Raw genomic sequence first — 24,104 nt, forward strand, 5'->3', positions numbered from 1 at the left:
GCAAATTATCTTGTTAGATCATAATTTGGCCTTCATTTACTTTTTGTTACTTAAATACTGGATGACCTTGGTAGAATTTTGTTGCTTAAATTTGATCATATACAAATAAAGAGATTGGTTTTGATGGTTTTGAAGGTGAAATTAATCTGGAAATCCCCTATGTTTTATTTTGTATATGTTTTGTGTTTTGTTTTCCATATTTTGGTTATTTCATATTTATTTTCATAGTAAATCATGAATGGCTGAAGTCTGCCAAATATTTTTCTTAAGTTCTGTTGGAAAAAATAAGGTTTTTTTTTTTTTAGGTCTTAACACACTTTGATAGCTATATAGCATTACATATATCAGTGGGTTAGATTATCTAGTTTCAATAGGTACAGGTAATTTAAGGATTGCTCTTCTGAGTTTAAGAGGAGCACTCTGCTCAGGACAGAGTGAGGAGGAGTGGTTTGGAAATGATGCCTCTCTAAAAAGAAAAACAAAACCCAAAAAACCAAAAAAAAAACATGTGCAGATGACTTCAGAGTTTCACAAGAACCTCAGAGGTATCTCTGGGCATCATCTTATGGTCACAGTATAAATACCAAAGAGTGTCATTGAGAAACCATGGCTTTGGCCAGTCAGATTTCAACTTCCTTCTGCGGTTTACCCCATTTTTTTCTTCTTTACCCATAAGTATTATACTTGTGTTTTTAGGCATGTCCCTTGAAAACACCACTTAGGGCTTACAAAGTAGCACTTTTGGTCCACCATCCATCATCTTCCATAAAAGCCTGATGAACTTGTTGAAGGTTTTAGTTGAGACCCTGTTTAAATTTGCACTTGACTTGGAAGTGTGTCTCACAGAAATCTTCCAGATGGATCTCTGACCTATCAGGTGTAGAGAGGGTTTGCTGTAGTTTTTTCAGGTATTCATTATTCCACAGAGTTTATTACAGGAAATTTCTGTTTATATTTTGTTTGAGTTTTCAGCTGGTTTTAAAGATATAAATTGAATAATGTTATCCTTAGGGGGTGATGTTTCCAAGAGTGATCCTCTGGGTTTGGAGAACTGTACTGCAGCATTTTAGAATCTGTCATTTATAAAGAGCATAAATCCTTCCATTTATTTTTGAAAGTGGCTTTACAAATGAGTCTGGTATTTGAGACCGAGTGCAGTTATGAAAATTATACTTTAGTTTCATTCTGGCTGGCTGGGATTAGTCTAAACATGCATATTTTTCTAAAACATGTCCCATGTCTGACAAGAAAGGTGAACAGCTATGATTGCTGTCATAACAGGATATTTTATAGTCTGTATGTGAAATGGAAGAGGCAGTAAATTTACTGATATTATAATACACTAGTTTGATGTATAGTGTGTGGTTAGATTTCACCCACAGGAAAGAATATCCATTTTACTACCCTTGGTGCTGAACATATTGTATGGTTTTTCTGTCACAGAACATGGTATCTAGTTATGGTATCTAGTTACATGGTATCTGTGTTAGAGTGGCATGCAAACCCTTTACCACATGGCCAAAATCTTCATCTTCCACTGCACCAGTATATGCTCCTGGAGTTCAATCCTCTTAGATTTCTCAGCGTTCTTCAACTTCCTCTGTATTTTCTCACCTCCATATTTGGTTCACACAACTTCCTTCTTCTGGAGTGTCCATGTCTGCCATCACAGGTTCTGACATCTCGATCATGGTTCAGGGTTCCATTGACCTGCCCCTTCCATGAAGCACATGCCGTGTCCAGCTGGCACATGGCAAGTTGCACTACTAACAAGTGTTCATTCTCTTCTTTGTTCATCTGTTTTTTTCAGTGGATCATCCCAGGCCAAAGTAAGTGTTTCCTTTTGAAGCATCTTGTATTTTTGTAGCAGCAGAACAACTATTCTCCCCAATTTTATTTTATAAGTGTTTTCCTTGGTCTAGACTAGAACACACTTTCAGGAAGGAAGCATGCTTTGTTTACAGTCTCTCACAGTGCCTGACACTGAAATCTTTGCTCTTCTCCCTACACACCAACTGTCCTCCTTTGACAGCAGATTCATGCTGATTTGTTTGGTCACCTGCTTGTATTTGGGTTAGTCCGGCAAGGCATGGCTCCTCTTCTATTAGATGGTAAGCTCCTTGAGAACACGTTTCATGTCCGAGTTATCCTCTTATCCTCCAAAGTACAAGGACAGTGCCATGCACATGGTAAGTGCTCATTAAATCCTTACGGAGAGAAACAGCCTGTTCAGCCAGTGCACAGGACCATAGTGTATTCCACAGTTCCATAGAAAATGGCATTTACTGTCCACTTTTTAGAAGAGGAATATATCCTATTAGAATAGAAACAGAAGGAATGGGGGGAGGTCATATAACTTAGATCATATTCTAAACCTGGATAGGAGGAAGCTGGTGATGTTGATAATGTAAAAAGAAATTAGCGGGGCACCTGGGTGGCTCAGTCGGTTAAGTGGCCGACTTCGGCTCAGGTCACGATCTCATGGTCCGTGAGTTCGAGCCCCGCGTCGGCTCTGTGCTGACAGCTCAGAGCCTGGAGCCTGCTTCGGATTCTGTGTCTCCCTCTCTCTCTGCTCCTCCCCCGTTCATGCTCTGTCTCTCTCTGTCTCAAAAATAAATAAATGTTTAAAAAAATTAAAAAAAAGAAATTAGCAATGATTTGAAATATTTGTTTCAGAAAAAAGTAATAGTCCTGTTACCACTGGTTTAAGCTCTGTTTTTGAGTTGCATGTCAGTCATGTTTGTAATATTTCTCCAGCCCCTGAGGCTTTTGATGTTTCCATTTTATTTTATTACACAATGTATGGCTCCTTAAAAAAATAAGGAAGTTGGAACAAAATGGGATAAACAGAAGTTTGAGTTCACTTATGATTTTTTATTTTATATTTTAAACTTAAAAAAATTAGTCAATTTATTGAAATTTTAAAATATTACCCATTTCTTCACCACCCCACCCATAGGCTCTTGCAACTACCAAGCTTTTCTCTATATTTATGAGATTAGGTTTTGTTTGTTTGTATTTGTTTTTTTCTCATTCCACATATAAGAGAGATCATATGGTATTTGTCTTTGTCTGACTTATTTGACTTAGCATAATACTCTTGAAGCCCATCCATGTTGTCACAAATGGCAAGATTTCATTCTTTTTTATGGCTGAATAATATTCCAGTGTGTGTGTGTGTGTGTGTGTGTGTGTGTGCGCTTGTGTGTATACCACAGTGAATGATGAATCCATCATTCATCCTTTGATGGATACTTAGGTTGTTTCCATATCTTGGCTATTGTAATTAATGCTGCAATGGACATGGGGGTGCATTTATCTTTTTGAATTAATGTTTTTGTTTTCTTCAGATAAGTATGCAGAAGTAGAATTGCTGGATCATATGGTAATTCTATTTTTAATATTAAAAAAACTCCATACTGTTCTTCATAGGAGTTGCACCAGTTTACATTCTCACTAACAGTGCATATGGGTTTTCTTCTGTCCACATCCTTGATAACACTAGTTATTTCTTGTCTTCTTGATAATAGCCATTCTAGCAGGTATGAGGTGATATCTCATTGTGGGCTTGATTTGCATTTCTCTAATGATTAATGATGTTGGGCATTTTTTCATGTACCTGTTGGCCATTTGTATGTTTTTTTTGGAAAGACATTTACTCATCTTCTGCCCATTTTTAATTGGATTTTTTTTTGCTTTTGAGTTGTATGAGTTCTTTATATATTTTAGATATTAATCTCTTATCAGTTATTTAATTTGCAACATGTTTTCTTCCAGTCAGCATGTTGCCTTTATATTTTGCTGATGGTTTCCTTTTCTGTGCAGAAGCTTTTTAGTTTTGATGCAGTTCCATTTGTCTACTTTTGATTTTTTTCCTTTTAACTTGGTGTCAGATTCAAAACATTATCACCAAGACCTATGTCAAGGAGCTTATCACCTATCTTCCAGGAGTTTATAGTTTCAGGTCTTACATTCAAGTCTTTAGTCCATTAAAAATTAATTTTGGGGGTCCAGTTTCATTCCTTTGTATGTTTGTTGCCCATTTCCCCAACACTATTCATTGAAAAAACTGTCCTTTCCACATTGTATGTTCCTGGCTCCTCTCTCATAAATTAATTGACCATATATGCATGGGTTGATTCCTGGGATTTCTATTCTGTTCCATTGATATTTGTGTCTGTTTTTATGCCAATACAATGCTGTTTTGATTACTTTAGCTTTGTAATATAATTTGAAATCAGGTAGAATGATGTCTCCAGCTTTGTTCATTCTAAAGGTTGTTTTGGCTATTTGGGGTCTTTTGTGGTTCCATATACACTTTAGGATTGTGTGTTCTATTTCTGTGAAAAATATCATTGGAATTTTGATAGGGATTGAATTGAATCTGTAGACTGCTTTGGGCAGTGTAGACATTTTAACAATATTAGTTCTTCCAATCCATGAGCACAGAATATTTTTCCTTTTATTTGTGTGTTCTTCATTTTTTATTTAAAAAATTTTGAAATTTTATTTAAATGCAAGTTAGTTAACATATAGTGTAATAATGATTTCAGGAGTAGAATTTATTGATGTATCACTTACAAATAACCCCCAGTGCTCATCCCAGCAAGTGCTCTCCTTAATGCCCAATCACCATTTGGTCCATCCCTCCCCACCCAATACCCTCCGGCAACCCTCAGTTTGTTCTCTTTATTTAAGAGTCTCTTATGGTTTTCCTCCCTCTCGCTTTTTATCTTATTTTTCCTTGCCTTCCCCTATGTTCATCTGTTTTGTTTCTTGGATTCCACATATGAGTGAAATCATTTGATATTTATCTTTCTCTGGCTGACTTGTTTTGCTTAGCATAACACACTTAGGTCCATCCACATTGTTGCAAATGGCAAGATTTCATTATTTTTGATAGTCGAGTAATAATCTGTTGTGTGTGTGTATATATATATATATATATATATATATATATATATATATATACCACAATTTCTTTATCCATTCATCTGTCAATGGACATTTTGGCTCTTTCCATAATTTGGCTATTGTTGATAGTGCTGCCAAAAACATTGGGGTGCATGTGCCCCTTTGAATCAGCATTTTTGTATCCTTTGGATAAATACCTAGTAGTGCCATTGCTGGGTTGTAGAGTAGTTCTAATTTTAATTTTTTTGAGGAAACTCCACACTGTTTTCCAGAGCAGCTGCACCAGTTTGCATTCCCACCAACAGTTCAAAAGTGTTCCCCTTTATCCTCATCCTCACCAACATCTGTTGTTTCCTGAGTTGTTAATTTTAACCATTCTGACAGGTGTGAGGTGGTATCTCATTGTGGTTTTGATTTGTGTTTATCTGATGATGAGTAATGTTAAGCATCTTTTCATGTGTATGTTAGCCATCTGGATGTCTTCTTTGGAAAATTGTCTGTTCATGTTGTTTGCCCATTTCTTCACTGGATTGTTTTTTGGATGTTGAGTTTGATAAGTTCTTTATAGATTTTGGATATAAAATCTATAAGGAAACTGTAAGAAATCCATTTGTGTCTTCTTCAATTTCTTGTATTAATATCTTGCAGTTTTCAGTGTACAGGTCTTTTACTTCCTTGGTTCAATTTATTGCTAGGTATTTTATTTTATTTGATGCAATTCTGAGTGGGATTATTTTGTTAATTTTTCTTTCTCATGATTTGTTGTTAGTGTAAGGAAACACAACAGATTTTGTTGCTGCAAACTTACTGATAGTGTTTATTGGTTCTAATAGTTTTTTGATGGGGTCTTTAGGGTGCATGTGTATAATATCGTGTCATCTGCAAATATTGACAGTTTTACTTCTCTCTTTCCAATTTAGATGGCTTTTATATCCTTTTCTTGCCTAATTGCTCTAGGAAGGACTTCCCATACTAAGTTGAATAAAAGTGGCAAGAGTGGACATTTTCATATTCCTGATCTTAGAGGGAAAGCTTTCAGCTTTAGAATATGATCTTAGCTGTGGACTTGTCATATATGGCCTTTATTATGTGTAGGTACATTCCTCACTTAGTTGAAATTTATTATCATAAAAAGAAGTTGAATTTTGTCAAATGCTTTTTCAACATCTATTCAGATGATCATATGATTTTTATCCCTCATTTTGTTGATGTGGTATATCACATTGACTGATTTGTGGATGTTAAAACATCCTTACATCCATGAAATAAATCCCACTTTATCATGGTATATGGTCCTTTTAATGTACTGTTGAATTAATTTGCTAATATTTTATTGAAGATTATGCATATGTTAATCAGAGATATTGGCCTGTAAGTTTCCTTCTTGTGGCATCCTTGTCTGATTTTGGTATCTGAATAATGCTGGCCTCATAAAGTTAATTTGTAATAGTTTTCCCCTCTTCTATTTTAGAAGAGTTTGAGAAGGACTGGTATTGACTCTTCATTAAATGTTTGGCAGAATTAACCAGTAAAGCTGTCTGGTCCTGGACTTTTTTGTTGGGAGATTTTTGATTACTGATTCAATCTCCTTTCTAGTAATATGTTCAGATTTTCCATTTCATTATGATTCCACTTTGGTATTCATATGTTTCTAGGAATTTATCGTTTCTTCTAGGTTGTCCAAATTGTCGCCATATAATTATTTATAGTAGTCTCTTATAATCTTTTGTATTTCTGAGGTATCAGTTGTAACATCTCTTTCATTTCTGATGTTATTTATTTGAATCATTTCTCTTTTTTCACAGTGAGTCTAGGTAAGGCCTTGTCAGTTTTGTTTATCTTTTCAAAGAACCAGCTCTTAATTTCATTGATTTTATTTATTATCCCTTTCATCTCTATTTCATTAATTTCTGATCCAATTTTTGTTATTTCCTTCCTTCTAACTTTGGGCCTTGTTCTTTTTTTATTAGTTCCTTGAGGTGTAAGTTTAGGTTGTTTATTTGAGAATTTTTTTGTTTGTTCGTTTCTAAGGTAGGCATTTCTCTCTACGAACTTTCCTCTTTGAACTACTTTTGTTGCATCTCATAAATTTTGGTATGTTACATTTCCATTTTTGTTTGTCACAAGGTATTTTTAAATTTCTTTTTTGAGACATACATTATTTATATTTGATATATTTTAGAAATAGCAACTCCATGAGGCAGGTAAGGCCTGTGCCTCAATAGGATTTAATGATTCATCCATGTCACCTAGTAAGTGGTAGGCTCTGAGGCAAAATAAGATCTTAAGACTGTGCTCCCCACTTCATGGAGTCATCCTCTGTGAAGTACTCTTGGAATGGCAAACATACACGTGCAGCTCATTAGAGGTGGAGAAAGACATTTATTTTAAAAAAGTGAAAAGGAGCTCTGGATTAGTCACTCTATAGCAACATTTTGCTTCATTTTGTTTCATTTCACTACTAGAATTGTTTTATTAAAATATTTTTTTTCAACGTTTATTTATTTTTGGGACAGAGAGAGACAGAGCATGAACAGGGGAGGGGCAGAGAGAAAGAGGGAGACGCAGAATCGGAAACAGGCTCCAGGCTCTGAGCCATCAGCCCAGAGCCCGACGCGGGGCTCGAACTCACGGACCGCGAGATCGTGACCTGGCTGAAGTCGGATGCTTAACCGACTGTGCCACCCAGGCGCCCCTAGAATTGTTTTATTGTTGATAAGATTACTTCCATGATTTCCTTTACTATGAAAAAAATAATCTTTCTTTTAACTAAATTTTTGCCAGTTTGTGACCAAGATAAAGACACCATATGACTAGTCTTTTTGGAACGGGAAGTCAAAGACCAGAAAAAATTAAATGCCTTTGACACTCATCCAAGAGACCAGTGCTTCACTACTGATGAGATGGCAAGTCTCTGAGTTTACTTCTGTGTACATTCTTAACTCATGGCTAATACCTGTCTGCTGAGTATGTTTCCTGCCTGGTCTCAGTGCCCTAGTTGCAAAGCTTTACATGGCTAACTGCTTCTTCTTTTACTTTCCTTGAAGGTCACATAGGCAATAATGATGCACTCCTATTCCTGGGAAGACAAAGATGTAGCTGTATTTTCAAATGCCCATGGTCATGGCTATCATTTTTCACAAAAGCAAATGAAGATTTAAATCCTGAGGCTTGTGGGGATGCACTTGGGTTTCATTATGGCTGGTGTGCTGATGCATCCATGCAATCTGTCTTTCTTTTAAAGATGTGCCGTCCATCACAGAGCAATGGCACTAATGAGCTTTCCAAACAACCAGGATCACACTTTTTAATAAGGATTGGAAAATGAGACCTACAATGTCTTGCCTGTCAGAGAGGAAAAAGAATGTGAGAGATCTACAAAGTCTTGCCTCATGTAAATTGGTATTTGCCTTTCCAAATGACATGTTTGCTAGTAAAGTATACAAAGATGTCTTAGCAGGTACTGGAGAAAGCCTTAGGGCCTGCTGGTGTGCAGCAAGTAATCATACAAAATCTGAACTTGGGGTGGAGTGAAGTGGCTGTAGAAGGAAATAAACATTTTGTGCATTGCTTTGTCTTTCTAAAGACTCCTTTGTTCCCATAATGATGAACCATTACATTGACTATAAGAATACTGCCAACATTTCAGGCATTCTGTAGAATCTGCCTAACTATATCTTAGAATGAACTACAGCTGACTTAACCTGATAACTAATTGTTTATCAATAGAAAGGGGCTTTAAAAATACAGGGATATCAGACACCGAGCAATTAAGGGGTCATTTGTTCAGATGAAAAATAGTAGATCAGTGGGGACTACATAGCCAGCACCCAATTTAATCCTCATTCTGAAGACAGAGTCTTGATCTTAGCTTAAGAAATGCTTTGGGCAAATTCTGTTGGAGAAATGTGATTTGGATGCCAAATATCTCATATAGTGGATATGGGTTGTTCAATCTGACAAATGGAGAAGAATATTAAAAGAAACAAACACAGAGTCAAATTCCTTTAGAGACCAGGAACTAGCATTATGTCCATTTACTAATAACCAAAAAATGGTCTTTGTAGCACAGAAAGTCTCTAAATGCTTTAGGGTAACTCTAACCAGTCTCAATTACAGATCTGTTTTATACTTTAAGATTAGTTCCTGGGTGAGGAGTAAAAAAGGTGCCATTTTTTTCTTTTCTGTGCTCAGAAACATGAAAGACAAACAAACACACAAAAAACCCTGCATGCAGTATTTTTAGTAGGCTAAATATGAAATGCTTTATACAATTTCTTGTTTCTTTTCATCTAAGCATGATTTAAAAAGGGGATAATGTGATTATATTTTTGTATAGGAGGGAGCAGAATTTCTGGATAATCTTATGCTCAGCTTGATTGCTTTATTGATAAGAAAGGAGGACGTGTGAATGTATATTTTATGAGTAATGCATTTATTAAGCACAGACGGTACATAATGCATTAGGCTTTATGTGAATTGCATTGGATTTATCTTTCTTTTAGAGCATATTTTAAAAAATGTTTTACTGCATCTATTACAACCCCTTTATAGCTAGGGTGTTACTCCATGGTAATAGTGGTTTAGCATTTTAGAGCAACTTGTAAGATGCTACTCAAGGGAAAAAAGGTCATTCAGGCATGCATAATCAATAATCAACATCTCTCGTCTCCCCATGTCCCTTTTTACTTAAGCAATGCTTCTTTTTCTGGAATCTTCTAGTCAGTCAAGTTTACTGACAAATCTGTGAAAAAAGTGGAGTGATTATAAATTAATAGGAGAAATAAACAGATCTAAAAATAGTTTGTAGAGGTAGAGCCAAACGTCTCAGTCCGACAAAAGTAGCATGCTGCTTGAGAGTGTGTCATATCCTCTGACAGAGTGAAGCATACTCCTGATTGCTCTTTGAGAACGAACCACCTCCTGCAGGCAACAGGGGTTGGCTTGCACGGCCAGCCTCAGAAAGGAGACCATTGTGGAAATTATGCTCCAGCCGCCTGTTTTCCCTTAATCACTGCCTATATATTAGCTAATATATTAGCTCTAAATATATCTTAAGTTCATTCATAAGGATAAAACCTTTGGAGATTTTTCAGAGTTTTATAAACTTCTAATTAAAATTTTCCATATATTCTCAAATCTGGCATAGCATTTGTCAGTTTTAGCATTAACCTGACCACAGGGCTTTATCATCTGCAGCATGAATAAGCCATATCCTTTAATGCTGAAATAATCTAAACGGAATAATATGATTCATCCTCCCAATAAAAATTTTCAGCTGTTTGGAGGTTTATCATGGTATAGAGATGAGTATTAGAGCCTCCATTTGGATTAAGTTTGCATAACTAGAATGTGTAAAGCTTCCCCTAATTTTTTCCTGGCTTTGCTATTTATGAGAAGAATATTGCATATGAAGAAAGTTTAAAACCATTTAAAACAATCCAAATTACACTGTAGATTTGAGTTGGGACTCTCAGCGTCATCTGTTTGCCAAATCAAGCAACATCTTAGAATTATACTTTTCTGATCACTCCAACTCAAATGTTTCAAACACATGAAATGTCATACATATTATCCAATATGGTGTCTGTTATCCACAATTTAATATAAAGAAAGAGATGTTCAGCATCATATGCCTGACTGCAAGATTCTGAGTTATCTCATCCATCTCTTCTTCTTTCCTACTGTTCTTTAATGTACATTTTGGCCAGGGTTAGCATTATGTTTTCCTGTGCAGAGGGATACTTGATTGGCAGGGGAGTACATATCACCACTGAGAAAGGAAAGATATCAGCTATTTCCATTACCATTTCTATAACAATCATCTTTTTGTAGAATCTGCTACTAATGCCCACTGTGATAGGGCATCAGATTGTTCATAGGCCTGCCTGTTGTCAGCACATTTCCAATGGTTTAAATTTCATGGTGGCCAATACTGCCTGTTTTGCTTACCACTCTACAGCCACTGACTGGCGTAGTGATGGGCACATGTTAGGTACTTAATACATATTTATAGGAATGGATGAATGATATAGGTATTCTTTGCTATATTTGCTTGACTCCAAGTCATTGCATGGAGTGGACATCTCTGTTCCAGTTACTGAGACTGTGTAACAAACTCAGAGCTTAGTGATTTAAAGCAACATTTATTTTGCTTACATACCAAGAATCGGCAGTCTGGGCAGGGCTTGGTGAGAACACCTCACTTCCTTTCCACTCATCATGGCTGAGGTAGTCCAATAGTTAGGGGCTGGAATTATCTGAAGTCTTCTGACTCAACATGTCTGAAGGCTGGACTGGAAAGACTAAAATTGATGAGGAGTAGAACAGCTGGGGATCCTTGGGCATTTCTCTTTTTCTCCATGTAGTTTCTGCAGAACTAAAGTTGCATTATAGTTGGACTCTTATAGAGTGGTTTGGAGCTTCAAAAACATGTGTCTCGGGGCGCCTGGATGGCTCAGTTGGTTGAGCGTCCCACTTCGGCTGAGGTCATGATCTCGCGCTCCATGAGTTGGAGCCCTGCGTCGGGCTCTGTGCTGACAGCTCAGAGCCTGGAGCCTGCTTCTGTTTCTGTGTCTCCTTCTCTTTCTGGCCCTCCCCCTATTCATGCTCTGTCTCTCTCTGTCTTAAAAATAAATAAATGTTAAAAAATTTTTAAAAATCCCATGTGTCTCAAGGAAAAAAAAAGCTGAATTATCTTTTGTAGCTTGGTCTGAGAAGTCACAGAGCATCATTTCTTCGTACTCTTGGTGGAGGCAGTTACAAAGGTCTTCCCAAAGTACAGGGGAACGCACACAGACCCCACCTCTTGATGAAAGGACATGGACATCATATTGTAAGAAGAACGTGGAATGAGCTACGTATGGGTGCAGCCATTTTTGGAAAAATACTATCTGTCAAAATTCTCAATCTTGTGTGATTATTTTACTTGGAAAGTATAGGAAAATTCTAAATCAGAAACCCACAAATCTTTCTTTTCTAGAAATGAAAAAGCAATAAAAGCTTAAGTGAATAAAAATATTAGTTTTACAAGACCACTTAGGACTCTGGCCAATGTGAATTTCTCATTTTATGTTTTTAGGGATATGCGAGATTATTTACATTCTACTAACCATGAAATTTTAATTTTTTTTGGTAAATTCCAGTTTTTAGAAGAGTAGAGAAAATGGAATAAAAGCATTCACAATTTACTTTCTTATTATCTGAAAATCATGAAGTACAATATTGTCTGAAGGTCATGAACATGTGATGGCAAACATCAGAATCATTTTCTGTTATATTATTGGCCAAATTCCAGCACAATCCTTGAAAATGCCATAGCCCTGTGATAGTATGCATTATTATTATATTGTGCTCTACTGCTCATAGTGTCTCTGGTTTGAAAAAAAAAAAGATCCTTCACCACGATTATAGAATCTAGAATCGCATCTGTCATATCATATTATAAATAAATGTTTACTGAATTTGTGTGCTACTCACATAAAATTAATGCACTAGCTTATAATAACAGACTCTACTGACACCGACTACAGTAAAATCAGAAAAGGATTTTTAAAGGAGGCTTATCTATTTTTGTTAGTTTTCACAATTTCAGAAGATACTTTAAAATTGATTTTTAATTTCTACATTTGAAATACAGAGCATAAAAATTTCTTCAGTTTGAATTTTAAGTAAGAAATCATAATGAAAAGGCAAGAGTCCTCTGATGATGGCAGAGAGTTAGGTTTAAGTCTCTATCAAACCATGAATTCTGCAGCCCAGGCAAATCACTTAACCCCTCATGGACTTTGTTTTCAGGCTGAGTAACTGAATGAATGGCTGGATGAAGAAATGAAAGAATTGTTCATGAGTAGGCCAGAAAGAAAGCTCACAGGTTCTAATCCATAAGAGACTCTCAAACATGGCTAGCGTGCTAGAACCTTAGTGAAATATAATGAAATGCATTTACCAATATTTCTCAAGGAGAAATTGAATGCATAAGACAGGAATATAGAACTTTGATAAGACCCTTTGAGGGGGCATGAAACTCAACAAAAGCTGGAAACAGAATTGTCTTCTAAGGTGGTAGGACTTTGGTTTTAAGTGAAGACTTTAACAAGTTTAAAGCATTCAATTTTGGGGACTTAAGAGAAGAGAAGGGAGGCTTTGTCCCAAGGGAATCTCATTCTCTACTTCTCTCAATGCTGTCAGCCTTCCCTTCCTTCTTTCCTTCCTTTCAATATCAGCTAACATTTATGAGCCACTTACTTTGTGCCAAGTGGTGTTTTAAGAGCTTTCTATTTAGAAACCCATTTTTAAATAAATGTTGGACACTCCCTTAATGCATATTTATTAGCCTGCCTAGGCACTATGCTGGAGCAATCACATGGTATCTCATTTACTCAGAGACTTTCACTTTTGTCCTGTTCCAGGTCTCGGTTTTACTGAGATCCTGCAGTGATGAGCAGGAACATCTCTTAGAGCTTAGTTTGTTCACTTCTTTAGGTTTTCTTTGATGACTCATCTCTTAAGGTCTTTGACACTTTAAACTCCCAGAAACCAAAACATTAAAAAAATTTTAAAAAGGAGGAATAATAACATACCATCACATCACCACCATAAGGAAGAGGCTAGTTTCTTTGCCAGCTAAGGTATTATGTTGGGTGAGATAAAATAGATAACCATGGCATTATGGCCAGAATCATAACAAAAGAGAAAACAATTGAAATGCCAAGTTCAAAGACAAGACTGGGATGAACAATTAGCTATTGAGTGATTCTGAGATTAGGAGGTTTAGATCGTTGAAATGGATGTTACTAGGGTCTGAATTTTGTTCATAATATGAATTTCGAAACTTTGCAGACTTTGGACAAATTATTAAGTCAGATGTATCATGTAAGTATGAAGTTTAAAATAAAAATGATTATTATTCATGTTTTTCAAGTAAAAATCATGTCTCCTGTGAAGGAGCAGCCTCATCTCATTTCACTTTACATCCCTAGCACCTATTGTGTTGTTGGCATGCAAAAGGAGATCATGTAATATTTGTGAAAGAGTTAATAATGAAATTCATTGTAAAAACATTAAGAATACATAAGTATAATATTGAAAATCAGAAAGAATTAAAATTTAAATAATTTTTCATTATGATATCACTCTAGATCTTTAGTTCATATTGTAGAAGTAAAATATAGAGAGTTTCTGATTGCTGTTGCATATTCATATGCCTTCTCTTATGTATTTATTCCATACCTTTCTGTTAGCATTTGCCATTGTCTTTGCCTAACACAACTCAAACTGTGGGTTTACACTCAAATAACTGTATCCGAATTTCAGAGGGTTGATGCAGAACTCTGTATTTTGTAAAAAGGTCATAGATCAGTTATGATCTTCCCTTGTTAAAGACCACTGGGCTGCATTATCATTCTCCACCTCATACATATGGCTAATCTCTACTTGTTTTTTGAGATTTAGCAGATGGTTAATAATCAATGTAATAAAAATTGTTAGGTTTTCCTTTATTTTGATGTTTATGAACAAACACAGATGGACAATACCAGTCAGAATAGATATATTTGAGAAGCTTGAGGTGCATTAAAATTTTAAATGGATGTTATCTGGTCTTATAATTCATGTTGATAGGGACAAATATTGTCCTTTTATTGCACATTAACTCTAGCATATTAATACGGAGCTTATATGTCCTAAGGAACAAAAATCTCAGAGTTTTACAACATTAAATATGGCATTCCATGGAGTTAATATAGGAAAACACACTTGGAAATAAACTATTACATATTAAGAGTGGACTTTCATTTTCAAGAGAAAATTGTTTGTCAATAAAGAACTCTCCAACATTCTAAGAGAATCTCACTACCTTACAAATTGTAATAATGTATGGTTTAATTAACTAGCTTCAAATTCCTGTTCGGTAGAAGGCATAATAAAAATATATCAACCCTCATATTCAGAATCAGTTATCAATATCAGCATGATATTCAAAATTAAATAGTGATTTAAAGGTGCAAAATGTATTTTTATTTTCTGGAGTGAGATGAAGTACTAATTTTAGTTCATAGTACTATTTCCAACAAATTAAATAATTATAATTACACACTTAACATCTAGAAAATTTTTATACAGGCCTCTGAGGTAGGGGGTTTAATTTTATAGTCAGGATTCTGAATAAAACCAATATTCTTGATGAAAGCATTCTATAATTATCAGAAAGTGGTCCAGTTTAAATGGTATAGAACTGAAATTAATGCTTATGATCATTAACTCCAAAAAATAATGAATAAAGGGTTTTAATTCACCAGTGAAAACTGAGTCTCCAGCTTTTGACTGATGCAATATGATTGATTTGTGTTTCTACTATTATATATGCGTGTGTTCATATTATGAATTTTGCAGCTCTGGTAAATTTATGATCATGAAAAGGTATTTATTTTTAGCCATAATTAAACTAGTTTAATATTTATGATGAATCAATAAATAGGTACATTGAGCCTTCTGTTTTAAACCTAGTTGGTGTTCACCTACTGTTTCTTTTATTTATTTTTTATTTTATTTTTTTAAATGTTTTTTATTTATTTTTGGGACAGAGAGAGACAGAGCATGAACGGGGGAGGGGCAGAGAGAGAGGGAGACACAGAATTGGAAACAGGCTCCAGGCTCCGAGCCATCAGCCCAGAGCCTGACGCGGGGCTCGAACTCGCGGAGCGCGAGATCGTGACCTGGCTGAAGTCGGACGCTTAACCGACTGCGCCACCCAGGCGCCCCTGTTTCTTTTATTTATATTCTAGTCTTTCAACAAAGCATAATATTCTAAAATTGTTGGGTGCTAATGATACAGATATGGGTAAGTTGTGAACTTGTCCTTCAAGGAACTAAAGTGCTAGTGGATTGATAAGAGAATTTGAAAAATAATTACAAAAGAATAGAATGGCAGTGATATTTGACAACTTTGCCTTGGAAAGATGAAGAAGATCTGACAAGGAGATGACATTTAAACTGGGATCTGTAGGATGCATTGATATTGATCAGACTTATCAAGAGGGAAAATGGACACTAGTTTGCATGGTTCAGGGGCCAGGATATAGAAGGCTATCTGAGCAAGGGACAGAGGGCACTCGTGGCAAGGGACACAGTACAAGCAAGTCACATGTGTATGGACACCTGGAGATCAAACCATCTGAATAGTATGAGATAACAAGGTTATCATACTGAGTTGCTGCATTTCCAGTCAAATCAAGGCAATTTCTTTTAGAATGAAGCTAGAATGAAGGTGGAGTGCCAGTTGAACTGAGAGTTTTGACATCTGTATTGTAAGGGAAGAAAAAGTTTGCCTTAGCCTTTTAGTGTCCCTGGCTGGGTCTAAAAATTAAAAGAACAAAGATTAGTAGGAGAAAAGCCTACAAATTTTATTGAATTTTTATATTTAAATGGGATCCTTCCCAAGAGAAAGAAGACCCAAAGAAGTGACCAGAGCAGAAAGCTTTTATGTCTTTTAGGCAAAGAAACAACAAATTTGTGAAGAATTGACAAGACAGAGGGGTTTGGGCTAAAGGTAGGAAATGATGAAGTAACTAACTAGTACAATAAAAGTTAAACAAGTTTTGTTTGTATAGATTTCTTGGCCCTAAATTTCCTGACTCTGGTGATGAGAATGTCTTTCTTCCTCCAAGCACAGGGAAGGTTCCTTTCACATGGAAGTTTTATGACCTGTTTCAGGGAAAAAAGGCAAGGTGGAGAGGTGAGCATGACCTTCCTGCTTCTGCCATTTTCCCAAATTCCTTCAGCTTAAAATATTTAATATGCCAAGGTGCCATATTGGGTAGCATATCCTGAACCCCATCATTATACTAGAGGTCAACTGTCTTCCTGTCCATTGGCTCTTGTGCACATGCAAGTGGTCATTATGGTTGTAGTAGTTAGCACCTTCTGGATATTCTTAAAGAATCAACTCATGCAAAAACATTAATTTTATACTGAGAATTAACTCAGACTTCTGTAGGGGAGATGGGTTAGTGGTGGTGGATTAAGTTCATCGCGACAAAGCAAATGATTTTTAGTCATTTTTTCCAGACTCCTTGCTTTGCCAAGTCAACTAATGAGAACAGTGATGGGGTAAGGATGGGGGAAGAGGGTATCCACAGTCCACTTTCCTTACTGATTACACACACAGCCTGCTGGCTTCGTTGCTTTTAATTTCAATACTTTGGAGATTACACAGCAATTAAGCTTTATCCATGTCCTGAGATTGAATTTAGCTACTCAAACCTCTACATAGTAGTCAATGAAATGCAGTTTGGCTAGTTGTCTGGACCCACACTCCTAGGAGGCTGTTTACCACTTTTTGGTACATGATAATTCCTTTGAAGTCACAGCCCAAAATGTTATATTTGTACATTTATTTCAAAAATTCAATGTTGAATAAAATTTGGTGGATAAAATTTTGTCTGTCTTATTATTTATTGCATATATCTCACACACCTACTTGTGTTCTTCTCACTGTTACTCACATAGATCTAAAAGGTCCCATAGTTAGGACCGACTACTGTGAGTAAAATTACTATGAGCACTTACTTCTCTACCCAGTTAATTAAGTTGCCAGTTTAATTCAGATATTTCTGCGTGGCAAACATGTATCAAGTTGAATATCACCTTAGAGAAGAAGTCTGTATAATCCTCTACATAAAGTCCATGTTGCATGTGTATGATACATGTGTGTCTGTGTGTGTGATAATAGAGCTTATTTAAATAACAGAATGGAAATAAAAGTGTGAGGCCTGGGATGTGATGTGGTACAATGTTAAACAGGACTTGGAGAAGAACCCAGGAGAATGAGAAGTGAGGGGCAAATTAAATTCCCAGTGGAAACCTCTCCCATGTTTGCTGATGGTCTTCTTGTATTCCTTGCACCTCAACTTGGTGTCCGCTATGTATTGGCCACTCAGTATTTTTTTATGGAGTGAAGAAAATATGGTTGAGATGGGAAAGACCCGTGGTTAAAAGTGCCGGACTCTCAGAAATGGAAGAGAGATGGGGAGGGGTGAAGTCACAGGTGCCTTCTGTGGAGGTGAGATGGGGAGCCAGTGGGGGTGGAGGAGGAGCCAGCTGTGTGTTGGCAAGGGGAATTTTTCTTTACCCATCAGTATGCTGCTAAGACGATACCTGCCACAATAATTGGTTAGAAGGGATTATTCATTTAAGACAAAGCTTCAAGGGAAAGGGATTATCAAATGAGATCAGGATTCGCTAAAAGAAAATACAAGTGCTGTTTTAGAAAAGAAGTGTCGGTGGATATTCTCATCTCTTATCAAGAAGCTTTAGTCTGACATACTGTTACAAACTTAAACTAATTTTTTTAAAGACACTGTTGACACTGTTGAATCTGATGAAAATTTTATTTTATAGATACCATAAATCTTGTTAACTGGATGTGGGAGTCAAGAGCTAGAGCCATGGCTATGCTCATGCCAATAGGAAATAGATGCACAGGGTCTGCTTGTGTAAGAAACTGGTTAGAATAAGGCATTACTTGGAAATAATGATGGTGGCTTCTCCTTGTCATCGATGGTTCTCATCTTTAGTAATTTTATGTATCCAACATATACTAAGAATATGCCGAAGAACAGGTGGAGATTTGCCTGTGATTCCTATGTGAAAAGAACGCATGTTTAAATTCCCATTGATTCAAGCCCTGCCTCCACAAAAGACTTGGAGGCAGGTTAACAAACATACATCAAAACATGAGGGTAAACAGAATTAGAAAGAAAAAATTAGAAGAAGTTACAAGTAAGAATAGATTAAAGGTGGGGCGCCTGGGTGGCTCAGTCAAGTGTCTGACTCTTAGTTTTGGCTCAGGTCATGATCTCACAGTTCATGGGATCAAGCCCCAAGTAGAGCTCTGTGCTGACAGCATCAAGCCTGCTTGGGATTCTCTCTCTCCTCTCTCTGTCTCTCTCTGCCCCTACTCTGCTCAAGCTCTCTCTCCCTCTCTCTCTCAAAATAAATAAATAAAATTAAAAAGAAAGAATAGATTGAGGGGACTGCAACAAAATTTGTGCCAACTGTTAGGACCGAAATAGATATTTGTATCTAACCTAAGATTTAGTTGCAAACTCCCTGTGGGACAAAGTGAAAAGGAAAATATGACCACTATTATGTCTTATGATAAGAAAGGAAGAAACACACCAAATACTCAAGGAAAGCAAAGCTGTTCCTGGAACTGAATTTCAAAAGAAAATTTTCACATGGGACTTTGTTTAGAGGGCATTTTGTGATGTGGTATATACTACCTTTAATAGTATTTCTCTGGAGTAATGGATTCCATATGGCTGTTTCCTGTAATTACTTTCTATAAAAGCTCAGTCAATGCTAAAGTGAAATTCAGTGAAGGCAGTTCTTTAAGAGGCCATAATAACATGATCTGAGTGTACAACCTTCTTATGGCCCAGAATGAGCAAAGGATGGTCCCTAGGTTAGTGGTCTTTGAACCTATAAGGCTTTGGAAAAAATTTTACCCTCTTCCTCATCTTTAGGCTAAATTTGGATTTTCCATCATAAGTTCAAAATTTTACAAAGTTTGTAGTTTATGGTACACTCTGAATGCTGACATTTAAAAATATCTTACAAATTATCCTTTTATGTGTATTCCCTGGAATCTAACCAACACAATATGAAACACATCATCACCCAAATACATAAACAATAGAAGTTCCTTTTGACAGTTATAAATTTTGCATCATTTATCCTTGAACTTTTAATTCTATTCTACTTTTCCCACATGATTTAATCCTCATGCAAAATGTTTACCTGAAACTTTATAATGGCCACTCAGACATATTTTTCTACAACAAAAACATACATACAAATAATTTTATTTTTTAATTCCTTTGACCATAAGCTTTAAATGTTGAAATGTCTACTGAATTGAATTTATACAATGATAATTATTAATGGACAATGGATCAAAAACATACGATGTAGGTTCAAATTTTGGTGGCTAATTGTTAAGCATAAAAAGTAAAATATATCTCAGCAGGATTATTGTAAGATAAAGAAAGAAGATCCTGTTCTTTTCTAAATTGGAAGAAGAAAAATTGTGAAAGGGGAGGCAAGATAGAAAAAGTTGGTCCAGGGGCGCCTGGTTGGCTCAGTTGGTTAAGCGTCCGACTTCCGCTCAGGTCATGATCTCACGGTCCGTGAGTTTGAGCCCCGTGTCGGGCTCTGTGCTGACAGCTCAGAGCCTGGAGCCCGTTTCAGATTCTGTGTCTCCCTCTCTCTCTGCCCATCCCCTATTCACACTCTGTCTCTCTCTGTCTCAAAAATAAATAAACGTTAAAAAAGAAAAAGTTGGTCCAAAGGCATTCTTTTAGGAAGATCAGTTCTGGGAAGGAGCATTATATATAGAAATTAAAGATGTAGAAGCCGATTCCCTTATATTTTTCTAAGTGTATGATTCTTTGAACATTTTTTACATATTCCAGTTTCAAAATGTTAAAAATTTTTTTTTATCATGGTGCGCTTACATGAGGTAAAAGACTCTGCATCTTGCATTATCTTGCCTGTCCTGGGGGCCCATGGGATTCTAAGTAGGGGCATGTGTGTAGGAAGAGTAAGAACTTAGATTTCTTACTAAAATAATGAAAAATAATGCTCAGTAAGTTTTAATGATATGCTTCACTTGGTTTATACATACCAAACTTAGAAACTGAATAGTTATTAATAAGTTCCTTTAATCTTACGGAAAAGAAAAGTCTTTGGAATTTTGTATCTTTCACTATGAACTTGCATTCTTGGATCAGTCCGTGGCTCTGCAGGAAGACATCATAGTCAAACAATGGACCTCAGGATAAAGTTTGAAAATTACCAACCTATTGTATTTGATGGCCCATCTCAAGCATTATTGAAAACCGTCTCCTCAAATGAAGAGTCTTTGTAGTATATAAAATACCTTGGTCTTGTAAACCAAAAAAAGGAGAACATATGCCCTCCCCAAGACTTCAAGGAAGAAGCAACAGCCCCACTATCAGCACCCAAAGCTGAAATTCTTTCTTAAACTATTCCTTGCCAATACCAGAAACCAACACCACAACTTTCATAATTCATATATTGCATATACCCATACTGTGCTTGCCCAGTATGTCTTCATTTTCCACAAAAAAACAAGTGAAAATCCCCTATTACCATGACACAAAACATGTAATGTGAAATCAGCCTATCAATTATTAACCCATATGTCCCATAAGTAGTACTATACACCCCAATATTACATAAGACATACTATGTATATCGTGCATTAACTGCTAGTCCCCATGAATATTAAGCACGTACAGTAGTTTATATATATTACATAAGACATACTATGTATATTGTGCATTTCCAACACGGCTTCCAAACAGTCTTTGTAAATGGTACCTTTTTAAACTGAGTTAAAAATAATTTGACTCAAAGGTTTGGTTTCTATGTATTTTTCTTTCTCTTTGATCCCTCCCTACTACACTGAAGGCATACTTACTTAGGTCATACCAAAGAAAACAATGACTCAAGAAAGTCTTTTCTAAGTGTAAGCCAGAAAGATCCAGAGACTTGCCAGCAAAGCTGATTTTTCTTCTCTTAAAGAGCATATAAAACTTGGGTTAGCATGGACTCTGGAATTAGATTTTTGGATTCCAATCCGAGCTCTACCATTTACTAACTCTGTGTGATCTCGTCCAAGTTATTTAATCTCCCGGTAACTCAAGTTTCCTCATCTGTAAAATGGCACTTAGGTGAGTTAATATTTGTGAAAAAAATGTACAGACCAGTGCTTAGTGCATACTGAGTGGTATACAAGTGCTAGTTTATTTAAAAAAGCATACACACATATAATACTCATAGCATTTTATACTTTACATACCATTTTCATGTCAGCTGTATTATTTAAATCTGTATTTTATAATATAGAAATGTAAAAAATATAGCTTGTTGGTTATCCTAGATCAAAGACCTATTAACAGACAAGTTTGCGACTCAAACCCACATGTTCTAGGTTCATATTTAAAGGTTTTGTTTTATTTCTGCCAAATCTATACCTGAATTCACTTTACTCCTAGCATCGTTTTGTTACTTGAACGATTTTCTGATATTTAAAGTTTGAACTTGCTGCACATTTTCAGGAGCTTAAAGCAGACATACCTATAATTGAGTCTTTGCCAGCCTTTGTACCATACTACTGGCTAGACACTACCTTCGACTAGGTTTTTCTGGTCCCTAGTCACACCTAGGTCAGTTAAAAAAACTGCCACCTGGGAAAGGAAAGATCACTTCAAACAGTACCAGGCGACACTTATACTTGAAGAGGCCTCTTTCACACATACTGCGACGTCCAGGACTAAGATTTTCCCAGGTCTGGATAAAAATTGTGGTTAGTAGAGAACAATATGAGTATACCAACAGTCATTCATTTTCTTTCTGTTTCCAATTTCTCTAACACAAAGACCATTACATCGTCTCTGATTGGTCATTATTTTTTCCTATTGTTCAAACTAAACTTGAGTAATAATTTCTTAAGGTTTCATTTTGTTAACATGAAATTACTCCTAGTCCAGAAAGAGAGAAACCTGTCTTTCAGGATTTTTTAAAGTTCTTTTTCTTTCTGTAAAATTTTTAAATGTTTATTCATTTTTGAGAGACAGAGAGAGACAGAGTGTGAGCAGGGGAGGGACAGAGAGAGAGAGGGAGACACAGCATCTGAAGTAGGCTCCAGACTCTGAGCTGTCAGCACAGAGCCCGACGTGGGGTTTGAACCCACAACCTGTGAGATCATGACCTGAGCCAAAGTGGATGCTTAACTGACTGAGCCACCCAGGTGCCCCTTAAAGTTTCTTTTCTTAACTTCCACTATGTTAATCTGGAAACTGTACGTCTGAGTTTGAAGGAGAAAAATCTATCAAAGATCTCCCCACCTTAACTGGTTGAAACTGAAATGTCTCCTAACCCCATGTGAACTTTGGATTTGCTCCTTTACAGGTCCCTGAGTTTTTTGCCCAGTTGCATGAAGTTCCAATTGAGTGCAAAACGTTACTCTTTGCTTAGAATTCAATCACGAATTTGAGATTTCTTGTGCTCTTATTCTTCCTAGCTACTTCCTTTCTAAAACTCTGCCCCAGGGGTGTCTGGGTGGTTCAGCTGGTTAAGCATTGGACTTCAGCTCAGGTCATGATCTCATAGCCTGTGAGTTCAAGCCCCAATCAGGTTCTCTGCTATCAGTGCAGAGCTCGCTTCAGATCCTGTCTCCTTCTCTGCCCCTCCCCTGTGTTTTCTCTCTCTCTCTCTCAAAAATGAACATTAAAACAACAACAACAACAACAACAAACAACTCTGCCCCACAAAGTCAAGCCATTCCAATTTGAGTGAACTCTTAGGTCTGACTCCTCAATTTTGTGAGCCTGTCCTTGCTTGTGTTCCCTCCCCCTTATCTGTGTCATGCCTTTAGGCAAAGGTGCTAATAAGGCTCATCTTGTCTGTTTCCCTTCTCTTAGGGATTAAAGTCCTGTGTTGCCTCTTGTCTAACGTTTAAAAAGTACTGTTTCATGTATGTTTCTGGTGGGAGGGCAGGTCTGGTACTTTTTACTGCATTGTGGTCTATCTGTTGAATCAAATAACAAAACTTTGGCTTGCGCTTTGCATGCATTTTTAAAACAATTATTTTTCTATCGACTTATTTTTATTGTACTTTAAAAGTATATCAGACTGTGACAGAAGGAAAATAAAAAAGAGCCGCTTTTCACCACAACAGTTTAACTTTAATGTGCATACAAATCACCCGGGGATCTTGTTAACATTCAGATTCTGATTCGGCAGGTGTGGGAGCTAAGGCTCTACCAGTTTCATCAGATGATGGTAATGCTGCCAGTCTGTGGGCCACATTTTGGGTAGCAATGCTCTGTGCCATAGGAGGATCAGCTTCTGGACTCAGACACATAATGGATACCGATAAACAGTAAGTTAGATTTACTGAAGGAGCAAAACCCACGAAGAAGCATCAGGACAGCCCAGGTAAGAAAGAGACATTTGTTCCTTTCTTCTGCCTTTTCTCTACCCAACCCTGCAGGACTTGGTGTTAAAGGAGGAACTGAGAAGAGATCACTCAAAGAAGAAGTCAGGGTCCCAGCTCAAGACTGTACTCTGGCAAACAGCTGGCAGTGCATGAAGAAACCCTA

General features: G+C 36.5%; 1 long non-coding RNA gene across 1 annotated transcript; it reads left to right on the forward strand.

The window, feature by feature from the left end:
* The first annotated feature begins 392 nt into the window (after nt 1–392).
* On the forward strand, nt 393–21,273 carry LOC123379662. Its single transcript, XR_006584419.1, has 3 exons — nt 393–404; nt 6,724–6,728; nt 20,882–21,273. It is a non-coding gene; the product is annotated as an uncharacterized LOC123379662 (long non-coding RNA).
* Nucleotides 21,274–24,104: the final 2,831 nt, after the last annotated feature.

The sequence above is a fragment of the Felis catus genome, chromosome C1 (genome assembly GCF_018350175.1).
Source record: "Felis catus isolate Fca126 chromosome C1, F.catus_Fca126_mat1.0, whole genome shotgun sequence".
NCBI lineage: Eukaryota > Metazoa > Chordata > Mammalia > Carnivora > Felidae > Felis > Felis catus.